Here is a 16,492-nt window from a genome sequence, read left to right as displayed (position 1 = left end):
ACAGAGCCAGCTGGGGATGGAAACTGCACAGAGACTCTCTTGCTTTGCTGGGACACTTCAGCATATTCTCATGGATCTTTCAAAGGATCGCAATTATCTGATCATTCTTGGAAGCAGTTAAAATGTGGAAGGGCATATCCTGCTTGAACCCGCAGAGTCTGTCTGTCTGAGTCACATGAGCAGTCATTTAAAACATAAACAGTCCTTAGGTAACCTTCCCAGGAGGTTTAAAAGGAACAATACAAGACACTGAGGTTCTTCCAGCATGATCTGCTTCACTGCAACAGTCCCCTGGAGGGGACTGTTTAAAATTTTTATCTTTATTTTTGAAAGTATTACAGATATCGACCCCCTCCCTTTTCTTCCCTCCATGACCCCTTCCGCCCTGTACCCATCCCTCTCAGGCCTTCACCACACTATTGTCTGTGTTCATGGGCTATGCATACAGGCATGTAAGTTCCCTGGTTAACCTCCCCACCCCCCAATCCTACCTTCCCTCTGAAATTCAACAGTCTGTTCCATGCTTCTATGTCTCTGAATCTATTTTGTTCTTCAGTTTATTTTGTTCACCAGATTTCACATATGAGTGAGATCATGTGATAGTTATCTTTCTCTGACTGGCTTATTTCACTTAGCATAATACTTTCCACGTCCTCAAAGGATAAGAGATTCTTCTTTTTCGCCACTGCATAGTATTCCATGGTATAAATGTACAACAGCTTTTTTGTCCAGTCGTCTACTGATGGTCACTTGGGCTGTTTCCAGATCTTAGCTATTATAAATTGTGCTGCTATAAACATAAGGGTGCACATATTCTTTCTCTAAAAAATGCATTCCTAGTTGCTATATAGGAACAAGGCAGGTGATCCCACTCAGGGTTATTCTGGAGTCTTGGAAGTGGAGGGGAGCAGAGATGCTAAAACAATAGTGGAGGAGCAGTGGGTCCACTAAGTAGTCACCAGTTCCTTAGGGGACTGATGGTCCCAAATATGGAAGGTGATCTCACTTTAGAACTGCTTGTGAGGTCACGGAAGTGTCTCTGAAGTAGACAACCCCCTTCCTGAAAAGGAGATTGGGTTGTTTGCGCAGAGGGGAGTTGCAGTCCTAGTACTGTAAGTTACATAGTCTATCCACCAAGAAGCCCAAGGAACAGGGCAGATTCTTCACTTGAGCACAAACATGTCATGGCCTAATGCCAAAAAGATGGATGGTGAAGCCCTCAGCACTGTGGTTGGTTGGTGCTCTTTGCCTCTCAGTAAAGGTGACACAGAGGCCACCATCTACCTCGTCTGATTGTTGTTGTAAGGCTTAAATGAGATGGTGCATACAAAGCATATACTACCTACCTGGCACATAACAGGCACTCAGTAAGTGGTAGCCATCAAGTAAGTGTATTGTGAATCTGACAACCTTCCTTACCCACACGGAAGTTTGGGTTATTCATAATTATCACTCAAGACAGAGCGGAGAACAATCTAGGCTACTTGTTGAGACTTTAGTGATAGGGAAAAATATGACTTGTCTTCAGTCAACAATTTCTTAAATATTATCTCAACAGACAGTTAAAGTTTTGGTTTGGAAAATAAGAGTGGTAGCTTTGTTAACACAGGTAGTTCTTAAAGAAGAGGATGGGGTAACAGACCTCACTCAATGAAATGTTTCTCAAGGGCAAGCTAGCAAATAGGGCCAAGGAGCCTCCCTGAGACGGCTGCCCTTCAGAGAATGGACAATTACCACCTGCCCAACCAGTTACTCATACTGGCAGCTATTTTCCAGGCAGAGTCCCAATTTCCTGGACCTCACTCCCACCCTTATCGGGCAGTTAGGATGGAATCACCTTGCTGTCCTCTGAAACTTTGGCCCTCCCTGATACCAGCTATAAATAGAAGCAGTTTGTTTGAAATATGGGTTCTCTTTTTAGGAATTAAACTATTCCATATCATAGACCCATTTTCTAAAACAATAAAAAATGTAGGCAAGGTCTTCATTGAACTATTTTCCTTCCACTGAAATAACTGGATGTTTAGCTTTGACAAACAAGAATAGCCCTGGTGTCACGTAGTCACAACAGAGAACTTTTATATTTTTTTATTTTCCAATTTATATCTCACATATGTGGACATGGTACCTTCAAGTCAACCTTAGGTTAAATCAAAACCTCTTAACCTTTCAATTAAAGGCAGATCAAAGGCAACTGCTAGGCTGTCAAATTGTGAATAATAAAAGGAACCATTACTGGGAGGGTTTCAGATTCTGATGAGCAGAAAGATTGTTTTTGGAAAATCTATAGCAGAGAGTAGTATAATTATAACTAAGACTTGTGTGGTTTTCCATCCAAACTCATCTCCAACCCTAATGTGATTTTCTAACAATAGTACTCCTCCAATAACAGACAGCCCACAAATAAATGCAAGCTTAGATTCGTTTCCTGTCCAGTTAAAAATAAACTTGCCAACATTTGAAAGCAGCAGAGAGCCCTTCCTAACAATAAAAACAAACTCACCCATGCTGTTGGGCCAAAGCTTTGACATTTTAAAAATCATTATAGTAAAAAATAAACTCAACCTGTAACATGAGCTATTGTTAGAAATCCTTTGAGAAAGATGCTGCAAACAGAGAGCTCACTTGCTAAAATTAAGTCATTCTACTTGGGCATCATGATGGTTTGAATTGTGTCCTGCAAAAATATGTTGAAGTTCTAACCCACAGAACCGCAGAACAAGACCTTATTTGGAAATAGGGTCATTACAGATGTAATTAGTTAAGGTGAGGACGTACTGCAGTTGATGGGCCCTAATCCCATATGGCTGGTGTTTTTATAAGAAAAGAAGAATTTCATGTGATGATGAATGCAGAGATTTGAGTCATGGATCTAGAAGCTAAGGAATGCCAATCACTCAGAGCCCCGGAGGGTGTCTCCCCAATCCCACTGCTGCGATGACCTCATTAACATTGCCGATTTGCCTTTTCCAGACATCCCTTTCCTCAATCAGTTTCTTAATTTAGAAAAAAGGAACCGAGTGTGCAGACTCATCTCTAAGGAGAGTCAGAGAACCAGGAGGAAAGTGCACTGTGACTTCAAGGTGCATGCAGACTTCACAGATCCTCTGGGGTGCATCCTGGATGGGACCAGGGGCTCAGCGCACTGCACAGCGTGCTCTTGGCTGCACTGCCAGGGTGGCTCTTGGGGAGAGAGCCTGCCAGGCGGAAGAGAGATGGTGACCTATTTCACACTGGTGAGAACAGAAATGCTGGTTGCTACAATGATTCCTGACGTCACTCACTTAGAAACACTAGAGCATTTGGCCAATATAACATCAATGTCTTAAGACTGCACCATACGAATGAGCCAATGATGAGCCTCCACCCCCAGCCAATACCGCTGGACATCAGGTGACTGCGGACGTGTGACTGAGCCCAGTCAGCAACACATAGAGCCATCCTGAGGAGCCCAACCCAAATTGCCCACCCGCAGAACTGTCAGCAAATAAACGGTCTTAGTTCATGTTTGGGGTGGTTTGTTATTCAGACAAAGCTAACTGATACAGAAATCTATCCTCATGTTTTCCCTGGTGATGAACTTGAACATGAAAGTCAAATGATTGACACAAAGACTAAAAGGAAGAGTGAAATACCAAATATAGAATTCAGCCCTTGAACTTCCCTTGATGGTTCAAAGTGCAGGGACATCCTGGGATGTGTCAAAATTGTACCTGTAATTTAGGAGATCTATAAGGATGGGTCTTGTTTTCAAATTAAGTTTCAATGTGATTGAAAAACAGATTATTTGAAATTGCCTAATTTTTGATCTGTTAGAAGCAATAAACTCCTTTGCCTATACAATTGTATTCAATTAAATGGAATGTCCCATTTGGAAAGGACAGTGGGAAACACAAAGGTGGGATGAGAGCATCTATCATTAATATAATAAAGTAAAACAAAACAAGACAAATATAAAGCAAGGGTTCTGTGTTTGGCTTTTGTAATTACTATGCTCCTGCATGAACACCTTAGAGAGTGTGAACAGACCAGCAAATGAGGGGTCTGTCTTTGTGTTTTAAGAGAGGCTTTCCTTTGTATAATTCATCTAAGACAACTGGGATAATTGAAAGGCTATGAAGTTTTATTGTCATTTTCCCATAAATCTGAAATTATAAAGCAGGACATTCAGGGGATTTAAAATGGATGGTTGCTGTGTTGATTATGTTTGAAATATATCGCCCATAGCTCCCAGAGACAGCCTGATAAGGCATGACTTAATCTACGGAACTTACTAGAGCACTCAGAGTGTCCGCTGGCCTACTTAAGAAATAATCTTGTGGTGACGAAGGTTGAGTTTCCTGGGACACTGTGTCATATGAGCCATCAGGGATCACACAGCGTCAAGAGAACGTGGATTGCAATACAGCCTTCTATTTATAACCAGTCTGCTAGCAACGGCTGAATGATGAGAAACAGATCATCAAATGTGCTGGGAAGTTGTAAGGCCCTTTTGATTCTTCCTTAAACCCACAGATGTGTGGGAAATGAGGTTCATGTGTGGCCAAAGGAGCATCTGGGGGAAAGACCCAGGTGGTGTCTGCTGGGTCAGACTCACTCACGTGCCCGTTTGTCTACCACACATCACATTCTGTTCTAAGCATTTCACACAACCCTACAAAGTTCTACAGGTGAGGAAACTGAGGCGTGGTTAAATAAGTAGTTGTCTAAGGTCATTCAGAATTCAAACACAGATCGTCTAGTTTCAAAACCTGTACATTGCTGTTGGACACAATGTACCATAATAATGTGTACAATGAAACAAAAAGCCAATGTTTAAAAGTCAGCTTAGTAGAGTAGTAGAAGTTTTCCATTTCCTCCAATTGCTGCAAAATGTGCTTGAGTGAAATCACCTGTCCTATCCCTTAATAGTGACTTGGGCAGATAGGGACCTTCCAGGCTCCCACCAATAAGTCCCGTCCTACACTGATAAATGCTTTCCTCTCTCACGGTAGGATGCCCACCTGATCTCTGGTCCCTGCTCCAACCGTCCTTCGATCTGGCTCCGTGGAATTCAGAATCCCTGAACTTAGATGAGAGAAAAAAAAAGTGCAGTGTTATGTTCACCAACCTCTGCAGCATTTCTTTCAATTATGACTGTAATCCACAACCATCATAGTATTAGCAGTATTTGCACCTTGGTCACCAACAGAAAAAAACAGATATGATCATGTTTTATAGTAAGAATTTTAAATATTATGAAACATTATATATGCTCATTAGTGCTTTTAAGAAGTACTTATTTCTGCTTCTAGACCATTTATTTAATAAAAAAGTACAAATACTACTATGTCAAAAATTATAATAGTTTGATAAATGCATTCATTATAATAGCTTTCTTTATAATATTTCATATATATGTTACTATATGCATTTTTAATAAGCTTTTTTTTTTCTCTGAGAAGAGTTCCACAGGCTTCACTGGCCCAGAGTTGTCCATAGCACACAAGACAGGCAAACAAATAAGACGTCCTTGACTGGGGAGACTTTCTCCTTTTTTTTTGGTTCTGGTCCTCCAGGGCTGAGTCCAGGTGAGGGGAAGGAGGGGCCTTCAGCTGAGCTGTGAAAGTAAAGGCTCCTCTGAGAAGCCACCGGCCATATGGTAACCTTCTTCTCACAAAATCACCAGCTTCTGTTAAGACCCTAGGCTGGCTCTCAAAGGCACCGTGGAGGAGTTTCTGTAACACCCTCTTGTTAGGTCCTCAGCCCTGAAGAGCCAACTCTGGCTTGTTCTCTTTCCATTCCAACCTCAGCTCTTGTACCACAAGCATCTCACAGCTTCTCAGGGCTGGGGTCCCCCTCCCCAAAGCCAGCACACTTTGGAGAAGGACAGCTCAAGCCAACTTCTCTCCTCAGGCTCCTAGACAAAGCTCACAGCTCCAGGCACAAGAAGCTGTGGGCGTGCAGGTTGTGTCCTCTCACCCTGTCCCTCTCCGCCTCTTTCCCCAACTCCGCAGGGTGCTGGGAGCATGAGCCAAATTCCAACCAGGCATCAGATGCCATACCCATTGGAGGCATCCACCAAGCCCGAAAGGCACCCTTGGTCTCCTGGTGTGGGGGCAGGGCCTTGGCAGCACCTTCTCCTCTCCAAGAAGAAAGAAAAGCACAAGGCCCACCTCAGGACTGGTGGCGCATGCTCCCGGTTCTCCTGTCCTCCTCCTGGAAGGGGCTCTGGGGGGAAGGGGTGATGGAGGGAGCCATGATCTTTCACCTGGTGGGAACCTGCCCCCCAATTGTTGGCAGTTGTCTTCAGAACAGGTGACACTGGATGCATTTGTCTTCAGTTTGGGGTTGTAGTTCCTAATGGGGCAGCAGGAAATGTCCCACTCACTGGGCATCTTGCAGCAGCAGCAGGAGCTAAGGAAGGCTCCTCTGAGAAGCCACCTGCCAGATGGTAACCTCCTCACCAAATCACCGAATTCTGTTAAGGTTCCAAGACCCTTTTCCCCCTGCAGAGCAAGACGAGGCCCCCATGTTCCTATACTTGACAGGAGCATGGAGACAGCCCCTGGCAATGACAGGATGGAAGGCACAGGCATCAGGGACAGGATTTCTTTCCGTTCAGAGGCAGGCTTTTTAGCAGAAAACCTTCCAACCAACACCTATGGTGCCAATGATGTTTATTAGTAAATCTTTAAAAATGTGTTTTAACTGTATTTTTACCGTTGTAATTCATATTCACAAACTCTGGTGAAAGAGTTCACTTGTATATTTGAAATAGTTTGCCATCCACTCTCTCCTCCCTACTCCATCTCATTAAAAAATAAAAAATAAAAAATGCCCATCCAGAGACAGAGAAACTTCAATCAGAACGTCAAACCTCAGGGACGGTAGGGGACGGTGGAGGTAAGGGGGAGAGATCAACCAAAGGACTTATATGCACGCATATAAGCCTAATCAATGGACACAGACAACAGGGGGGTAAGGGCATGAATGGGGGGCAGGATGGGGGAATAAGGACACATATGTAATACCTTAATCAATAAAGAAATTTTAAAAAATGCCTGGCGAGGCCATGGATCCTAATTAGTACCTAGTGATTTGCTTCGGGGTAACCTCGTTAAACACTGAATAAAAAGGGGCTGAGCTGCTGCAAATCTTAGCCAACCTTTCTGCTGAGGTGGAACCCTGCAATCAGAAGATAGGGGCGCCATCTGCAGTTTGTCCTGGGAATTGCTCCTAGATCCCAAGAGATCTGATGTGCAAATACAGGCTGCCTCGCTGAAATGGCTAGCAAAGCCTGCTTCATTTAACAGTCTACAGAATTTGCTCATTTGCATCAGAAAAAAAAATCCCTTAAGGCAGAGTGCCTGGGTACCTTTTGTGTGACACTTGCCCCAAGCAGCGAGTCAAGAAGCAAACAAGGACAGTTCCTGGGGAAAGGGTGGTAAAATATGGAACCGAATTTGCTAAGTCACCTGAGCTCTGCTTAAAACTGGAAGTCTATAAAAGGTACTTCCTGAGCGTGGCTGAATGATTCAGTTTCCCGGTGACTCAGCCGGGCTCGGGATTGCTCAGGCGGTGGGAGAGGGAAGACAGCTGCCGCGCCGTGGGGACGCAAAGCCCTGCGAACGTGCGCAGCTATTTCAAGGGATTAAATCAGAACTGGGGAGCGCAGTCCACGCGCGATCTCAGGAAGTACAAATAGGGCGTTAATGAGAGGAAAACACTCCCCACGCAGAGGCTGTGCGGAATGATTCAGAGCTGCTAGAACCAACCTCTCCTGGCCAGGCGCTCCCACACGCAGGGAAAGGGAGGGAGGGCCACCCCAGCCCTCCTGCGGGTGGATGCAGGAGAGACACAAGCTACAAGCAAACTTTAAAAGAGCTTTGTGTCCTGGGGTGACCCTGTTCCCCAGCCCGCAGGCGCTGCTGGCCAGGCTGCACCCCAGACACCGGGTCACCAGGAGACAAGGCTTGCTCCAACATTTACCTAAAGCAAACTCATCCGCAAAACTTCACAAGGTGTTGCTTCCTTATTCCAGGGTCTGTGGTCAGGGGAGGGGGCCGGTGTGAGTGAGTCTGAGTGCCAGGAGCATGTACAGGGAGAAACCTGGATGGCTCTCTTCTCCATCCGACCTCTGCAGGGCCCGGTGTCCACTCAGGCAGAGGTGTGAGGCCAACCCAGATAGAGGCACATAGCATAGAGATGAAAGAGTCAACTCACAGGGAAGACATAATAATACTAAATGTATGTTTACCTAATAACGGAGAGCTGAAAGTACATAAAGCAAAACTGTCTTAACTGAAAGGATAAATTGAAATTCCTACTAACATTAGAAAACTCAGCCCTGATCTCTCAGTAATTGACAGGAACTTAAAATGTATATAAACTTACAAAGGAATAGCACCAACCCAATGGGTTCTAATTCACATTTATATAACCATCTATCCAACATCAATTGAATGCCTGTGATACACGGAACATTTACCAAGAAAGATCATACCTGGTCACAAAAGAAATCTTAACAAATGTAAGATTATTGAAATCATGCATAGTATGTTCTATGATCATATTGAAATTAAACCAGAAATCAAAAACAGAAATATAACAGGAAAATCTACAAACACTTGGTAATTAAACAACACACTTTCAAATAAACCGTGGATCAAATGAAGTATCCAATTATTTTGAAGTGAATGTAAGCAAAACTACAACTTAACAAAATTTGTGAGATGCAGGTAAATCAGTGCATAGAGGGAAATTTGCATAGCGTTCAATACTTATATTAAAAAAGAGTAAAAGTCTCAAATCAATCATCTAAATGTCCACCTGAAGAAGCTAGAAAAAAAGGGAGCAAAAATAAAGCCAAAATAAGAAATGAAAGAATATTATAAGGTTATGAGTAAAAAAATCAATGAAACTGAAAGTTGAAAAAAAATCAGTGAAACCAAAGATGGTTCTTTGAAAGATCAAGGATACTGATAAATTTCTAACAAGTTTTACAAAGAAAAAGGATGCAAATTATCCATATTGGGAAAGAAATAAAGGATGTCACTATAGGTTCCATAGACATAAAGATAATAAGGGAATACTGTGAAAACTCTACACACAAATTCAATAACTCAGAATAGACTAATTCCTTGCAGGGAAAAGCTATTCAATTTATCCAAGGTCAAATAAAATCTGAACAGTCCTATAAGTATCAAATATTGAATGTATAGTTAAAACCTCCCCAAAAAGGAATTTGAAGGCCCATAGAATTTCACTGTCAAATGCTACTAAATATTTAAAGGAGAAATAACACTAACTTTACATAATCTCTTCCAGAAAATGGAAGAAGAGGGCATATTTCCCAGCTCATTTTTTGAGATAGGCATATTTGATACAAAAAAAAAAAAAAAAAGACAAAGACAAGACCCAAAAAAAAGCTAAAAACTACTTTTCCTCACTTACAAAAGCACAAAAATCCTCAGTGAAATATTAGTGAATCAAATCCAGCAATACAGAAAAAAAGAATAATAAACCATAACCAAGTGAGCATTATCCTGGAAATGTAAGACTGGTACAATCTTGGATTATCAATCTTGGATTATCCATCATATTAACAGTCTAAAGAAAAACGTAAGTTGATACAGAAAATGCATTTGATAAAATTCAACATTCATTCTTAATTTTAAAAAAAAACCTCTCAAGTATAATGCCATGTAGATAAAAACCTACAGTTAACATCATACTTAATGGTGAAAGACTAAATGCTGTTTCGTTAGTCTCAAAAACAAGGGAAGAATATCCTTTCTTACCACTCCTATACAACAGTTACTGGATGTCCTCGCCAGTGCAAAAATGCAAGGAAAAGAAAAAAGGGGGAGGGGGCTGAGTATGGAAAGTAAGAAATAGAACTGTCCCTATTCACAAACAGCATGATTGTTATATAGAAAATCTTAACAGAGCAGGGGGCAAAAAAAAAAGTTCCCCTAGAGCTATAAAAGAGAATGTAGGAAAGTCACAGGATCCAAGGTTAACACACACAAAAAAATAATTATATTGCTTTAGATTAGGTATGTATAATTTAAAATAATTTTAAAAATTTAAACATGTTTGGTAATTTAAAATTTACAATGACTCTAAAAAATTAAGCTCTTAGGTATAAATCTAACCTAACATGCACACAACCTATGTGCTGAAAACAATAAAATAATAATTTTAAAAAATCAAAGGAGCCTAAAAAAATGGAAAGACATACTCTGTTTACATAATATAAGATTTAGTGAAGTAAAGATGATAATTCTTGCCAAACTAATTGATGGGTTTAAAGTAACCCCAACCCAAATCTCAGGATGTTCTGTAGCTGAATCTCAAATTTATATAGAAAAACACACACACAAAAAAAAACTAGAATAGCTAAAACAATTTTGAAAAAGAAGTACAAAATTGGAGGGAGGTATCACACTGATTTTAATATTTAATTAAAGCTAAATTAATCAAGAGAATAGTGTGGATAAGGCAGTCACATAGATCAATGAAGCAGAATAGAGTTCAAAAACAGACCCAAAGTATGGTAAATTGATTTTAACAAAAATGCAAAATCAATTCAATAAACTGATAGAGAACTAAATTTTGACAAGAGTGTCAAGATCATCCAATGGGGCCCACCCAGTGTTGCTCAGTGGTTGAGCATCGACCTATGAACCAGGAGCTCATGGTTCAATTCCCAGTCAGGGTGCATGCCAGGGTTGCAGCCTCGATCCTGGGTGAGAAGCATGCAGGAGGCAGCCAATCGATGATTCCCTTTCATCATTGATGTTTCTCTCTCTCCCTCTTCCTTCCTCTCTGAAATCAATAAAATATATATATATATATATATTTTTTAAAACATCATCCAATGGGGAAAAGATAGTCTCTTTAATAAATGGAACTGCAACAACTGGATATCTATGTACAAAAGAATGAAGTTAGTCTTTTATGCCATGCCATATATGAAAAATAACTCAAAATGAATCAATGGCCTAAATATAACAGCCAAAGTTATAAAATTCTTGGCGAAAATCAAAGGAGTCAATCTTCATGACCTTGGATTTGGCAATGGATTCTTTTTTTTTTTTTTTTTTAATTTTATTTATTTATTTATTTATTTATTTATTTATTTATTTATTTATTATTTATTTATTTATTGTCTAAAGTTTTACATATGTCTCCTTTTTCCCTGATTGACTCCCCCAGCTCCCAGCCATTCCCACCCCAGGCAAGCCCCCATCATCCCAGTGTCTGTGTCCATTGGTTATGCTAATATGCATGCATATAAGTCCTTTGGTTGCTCTCTAACCACCCCCCCACACCTCCCCTGCCATTTGTCTATGGATCTATTCTTGTTCATCAGTTTATGTTGATCATTATATCCCACATATGAGTGAGATCATGTGATATTTATCTTTCTCTGACTGGCTTATTTCGCTTAGCATAATGCTCTCCCAATTCCATCCATGCTGTTGCAAAGGGTAAAAGTTCCTTATTTTTTATAGTGGCATAGTATTCCATTGGGTAGATGTACCACAGTTTTTAATCCACTCATCTGCTGATGGGCACTTAGGCTGTTTCCAAATCTTAGCTATGGTAAATTGTGCTGCTATGGACATAGGAGTGTATATATCTGATTGGTGTTTGTGATTTCTTGGGATATAGTACTAGAAGTGGGATCACAGGGTCAAATGGGTGTTTCATTTTTAACTTTCTGAGGAAACTCCATACTGTTCTCCACAGTGGCTGCACCAGTCTGCATTCCCTCCAGGAGTGCACGAGCGTTCCTTTTTCTCCTCATCCTCACCAGCACTTATCATTTGTTGATTTATTGATGATAGCCATTCTGACAGGTGTGAGATGGTATCCCATTGTTGTTTTGATTTGCATCTCTCGGATGATTAGTGACTTTGAGTATGTTTTCATTGTCTCTCGGTCTTCTGTATCTCCTCTTTCGAAAAGTGTCTATTTAGGTCCATTTCCCATTTTTTGACTGGATTTTTTATCTTTCTTTTGTTAAGTTGTATGAGTTCTCTGTACATTTTAGAGATTAAACCCTTATCTGAAATAGCATTGGCAAATATGTTCTCCCATGCAGTGGGCTTTCTTGTTGTTTTGTTGATGGATTCTTTTGTTGCACAGAAGCTTTTTATTTTGATGTAGTCCCACTTGTTTATTTTCTCCTTAATCTCCAGGCAATGGATTCTTTGATATATCAAAAGCATGAGCAACAACAGAATGAAAGAATATATTTACAAACCATATATCTGATAAGGGTCTGTATCTTGAATAGATAAAGAACCCTTACAGCTAAACAACCAAAAGACAAGCAACCTAATTTTAAATGGGTAAAGGAGTTAAATAAATACTTCTTCAAAGATACACTAATGACCAATAAGACCACGAAAAGATGCTCAATATTAGGGAAATGAAAATCATAACCACAATGAGAGACCACTTCACACCCAGTTGGATGGGTGTAATCAAAGAGTGGAAAATAAAAAGTGTTGGTAAGGATGCATTGTTGGTGGAAATGGAAGTGGTTCAGCCTCTGTGGAAAATAATTGGGCAGTTCCTCAAAAAGTTAAACAGAGTAACCATAGGATTCAACAATTCCACTCCTAGGCATATCCCCCCAAAGAACTGAAAACAAGAACTCAAACAAATAAATGTACAAACCTTTTTGTAGGAGCATCATCAAAAGTAGCCAAAAGGTCAAAACAGTCCAAAGATCCACCAACAGATAAATGGATAAAAATCTGTGTCATATACATTCAACGGAAATTGTTCGGCCATAAGAATTAATGAAGTAATGATACATGTTACCACGTGAATGAATCTTGAAAATATTATGCTAGGTGAAAGAAGCCAGACACAAAAGTCACAAGTCCCATTGTATGAAATCCAGAATAGGTAAATCCAGAGTCAAAAAGCAGATTGGTGGTTGCTGGGGGTTGGGGGTGGAGGGGGCGTCACTGCTGAATGGGCACTGGATTTGGGTGATGAAAATGTTTTAGAACAAGATGTAGGGGAGGGTTGCACAACATTGTGAATGTACGAAATGCTACTGAATTGTTCACTTTAAAATGGTGAACTTTAGTTATGTAAATTTCATTAATTAAAAAACAATTAATGGATTGCAATATAAATATAGTATTAAAATAACAAAGCTTTTAAAAGAAAACAGGAGAAAATCTAAGTGACCTAGGATTAATCAGAGTTCTTAAACTTGGTATCAATAGCATGTCCCATAAAAAAATATTGATAAATTGGACATCAAAATGAAAAACTTTAGCTCTGTGAAAGATACTGTTAAGAGGATGAATTTGCAAATCACAGATCCAACAAATAACTTATAACCAGGATATCCAAAGAGCTTTCAAAACTCAACAGAATGAAAAGAAACATCTTTTTTTTTAAATGAGCAAAGAGCCCTGGCCAGGTAGCTCAGTTGGTTGTTGTCCCATACACTAAAAAGATTGCGGATTTGATTCCCAGTCAGGGTGCATATGGGTGGTAACGGGTTGGTTTATCTCTCACACTGATATCTCTCTCTCTCTCTCTCTCTCTCTCTCTCTCTCTCTCTCTCTCTCTCTCTCCCTCTCTCTCTCTCTCCCTCTCTCTCTCTCTCACACACACACATACACACAACACACACACTCTAAAATTAATAAACACATCCTGGGTGAGGATTTAAAAAAATGAGCAAAGACTTAATAGATATTTCAAAAAAGAGGATATACTGATGGCCAAAAAATGCACGGAAAGATGTTCACATCATTGACCATTAGAGAAATCCAAATGAAAACCATGGTTAAATGGCACTGCATACTAACTAGAATGACTAAGAAAAAATACTGGCAATGCCAAACACTGTGGAGCAAGGGGGCTTTCACATTGCTGGTGGAAACCCAAAATGGTGCAGCCACTCTGGAAACTAGTTTGACAACTTATTTTTGTATTAAATATGTGCTTATATATGATCCAGCCATTGTAGTCCTGGGTATTTACCCTAGAGGAAAAATAACCACTTACATTCACACAAAAACCTGCACATGAATGTTTATTCTCTATTCATAATCACCCCAAACTGAAAATAGCCCAAATGTGCTTCAGAAGTGCTAGGTAAATGAAGTGTGGTACATCTATACAATGTAATCCCACTCAGCAATAAAAAGGGATAAACTGTTGATGCACACAACTCGGATGAATGTCAAAGGCATTATGCTGAGTGAGAGAAGAGAGTCTCAAAAGGTTGCACACTCTGTTATGTCATTCTTGAAGAGACAAATCTATAGTGATGGGGAGAAATTCAGTGGTTGGTTGCCAGGGTTGAAGTGGGCATGTGTGTGCCTACATAGCAAGAGCTTGAGGGAGTTTTTTGGTGTGATGTAACTCATCTGTGTACTGATTTTGATTATGGTTACATGAACTTATACATATGTTACAATTCATAGAACTGTACATCAAAATAAGTCCATTTTACTCTAGGATAATTTAAAAATAAAACATATAAACTGCTTTCAGAAACAGAGGTATAAAATGCACAGGATCTGAATGTTGAGAGTCAAGTTATGATATGATCTTTGTACTTTCCTATATCGACCAAACTGTATATAATAAATTATAATTTATGATAAATCAGTTTTACATTTAGAAACAAAATATTCTAAAATGGCTATAATATGGAGGTGATTAATATTTCTCAGTAACTTCAGCAGACACCAAGACAAATGATTTTAGTTTAGTTTAGTTTTTATTAATATATATTTTTAATTGATTTCAAAGAGGAAGGGAGAGGGAGAGATAGAAATATCAACAATGAGAATCATTGATCAACTGCCTTCTGCATGCCCCCTACTGGAGATTGAGCCTGCAATCCAGGCACGTGCCCTTGACTGCAATTGAACCTGGGACCCTTCAATCCCCAAGCCAATGCTCTATCCACTGAGCCAAACCAGCTAGGGCTGATTTTAGTGTTCTTCTTTCCTATCCAATACTGTATATTAAGGAAACCTAACCACCCCTTTCCTCCCTTTTATCAATGATGGGAGGGAGGTCCAAAATGAGACCTTGACTGATATCTCCTGATCAAGCAGTGAGGGGCCATGCTTGTAACTTATTCCATTTCATCCTCACTGTAACTCTGTGGGTATGAAAACCGAGAATATAACAATATTTAGAGCTTTTTCTTGAGCATGCAGTATTGCACTACATGGATCATATTTAGATCAAGTTGAAACTGAAACTTAGATCACCAGGGAAAAAGAAATCTATCTTCTTTCTTTCCTACTTTAAGTGAGACTTGCAGTCCAACCCCCTGCTTCACACTATCCATTGCTATGACCTCAGGTCTCACCCCTCATGGATCCACTTTCGATGGTTGGATATTGGTGTTATTCGTCTCTAATTATCTTGCAACTATCCACTTGTTTTTTTAAAATATATTTTATTGATTTTTTTCACAGAGAGGAAGGGAGAGAGATAGAGAGTTAGAAACATCGATGAGAGAGAAGCATCGATCAGCCGCCTCCTGCACACCTCCTCCTGGTGATGTGCCCGCAACCAAGGTATATGCCCTTGACTGGAATTGAACCTTTAGTCCGCAGGCCGACGCTCTATCCACTGAGCCAAACCAGTTAGGGCATATCCACTTAAAAAGTAGCAACCCTTGGTATTCCTACAATGAATGGAGAGGTGGATGGGTGGACATTGGCTGCCTGGATGGATAGATGGAAGGGATAGGGTAGGGGGAGGGAGAGTAAAAGGGAGAGTGGGAGAAGACCATCCTTTTATTCTTTGTAGTAATTCCTGTAAATGATGCCCAGTCTATGACTCTTATTTGGAAGAACTGCAAACTAAATATGATCTAAGGTATGCAAAGCTTACAAATTTATTAGTGCAGAAACATTCCTTTTCATGTTTCTGTGGCAATACTGGAGACAAATTGATAAAAGCTTAATTTTTATACAAATAGTTTTATTACAAATTTGAATTTTTAAAGAAATACACATTTAAAGAAATTACATCAAAGGCCTTAGTAGTCTTAAAAACATTTTGGAGACTTTTAGTGAAATGTCATTTCGGGCATAGTGGCCCGGTTCTGCTCTCCTGCAATCCAGCCGCTCCCCTGCTGAAGTCTGAACACAGCTTGGAAAAAAACACGGAAGCCGCCTGAACGTGCTGACAGGTAAAAACACTGATATTTTGATTTGACGGAGCTGTTTTTCACACTGGGCTGCAGAATGAGGAATACTCATCAAATGAAGGCCTTTTAAGGTTGTTGCTTTTGAAGTCAAGTCATTCAGTTTGTGATTAGTGTTTCAACCCTGAATATATTTAATACAGAATAAAAACAATAAGCTCAAAGTACATATTTCACCATAATAGACACCATATCCATGAACCTGGGTTTGGTTTTGGCAATACACAATTTTTTTTTTTTTTTTTTGGTTTGGAGGCAAACAATAAAAATTGGTGTTTCACATTCAATACC

This window comes from Plecotus auritus, assembly GCF_963455305.1.
Source record: "Plecotus auritus genome assembly, chromosome: 3".
In the NCBI taxonomy this organism is placed as follows: Eukaryota; Metazoa; Chordata; class Mammalia; order Chiroptera; family Vespertilionidae; genus Plecotus; species Plecotus auritus.
The sequence above is the reverse complement of the archived record's forward strand: the minus strand, read 5'-3'. Positions refer to the sequence as shown.